Raw genomic sequence first — 848 nt, 5'->3', positions numbered from 1 at the left:
GAGTGGAATAACATACCACAAATGTAAGGAGGAGAATGAGGTTCCACTTATGGTTCTACATTGCACCACTTGAAAGGTAGGTGTTTCCCTGTGAGTATGAGCCAATGAACCACCTTTAGTGCTATTTAGCACCATTTTTTAGAGCGTAGATAAAAATTAAGGCCATTTTTGGAAAAGGGATGCTAGTAAAGTTGGGCTACACATTGCAAAACAGAATAACTTCATTGCAAAACATCCTGTAGAAACCACAACAGAAATGCTTTAGGACTGATCTGTGTAGCAGTTTCCTCTCTGTCTGTCTGTCTGTCTAGCCATTGGATTTATCTCAAGATTTCATAGTTCTTAATATTTACTGATGTTTGATTTACCAGAATGATGTCACTTCCTGCAGAATGATTACAGGACTGGATTTTGTTAGTTAAAGGGATTTTAACTAGCTAACAACAACAACAACAACAAATAACAGGATGGAAAGTGAGGAAATATGATATAAAGGCCTATAAAATAATTACCATTTAATAACATTCTCAAGCAAACATTCCAATTACAGACAGAAAAAACTGAAGACACACCTAAAAGGGACTTTTTGGAGACATGACAAAACACATCCACCCAAATTAGCATAAATAATAAAAATATTTTGTGATTAAATATACAAAATAACATTTTTTAAAAACGTGAGGTCATATTCAGTGTAATAAGACAATATTATACTATCAAGCAAATGCAAAGAAGGAGTGAGTAATATGTTCTGTATGTCCGTGAGCTCTTTACGCGCGCGTGGGCGTGACGCTCCGACGCGCCGCTCCGGACAATAAAGACGCGTGAGTTTGAGAGATCGCGACGCG

Source organism: Sinocyclocheilus grahami, unplaced genomic scaffold (genome assembly GCF_001515645.1).
Source record: "Sinocyclocheilus grahami isolate Dianchi unplaced genomic scaffold, SAMN03320097.WGS_v1.1 scaffold2021.1, whole genome shotgun sequence".
NCBI classification, from domain to species: Eukaryota; Metazoa; Chordata; class Actinopteri; order Cypriniformes; family Cyprinidae; genus Sinocyclocheilus; species Sinocyclocheilus grahami.
The sequence above is the reverse complement of the archived record's forward strand: the minus strand, read 5'-3'. Positions refer to the sequence as shown.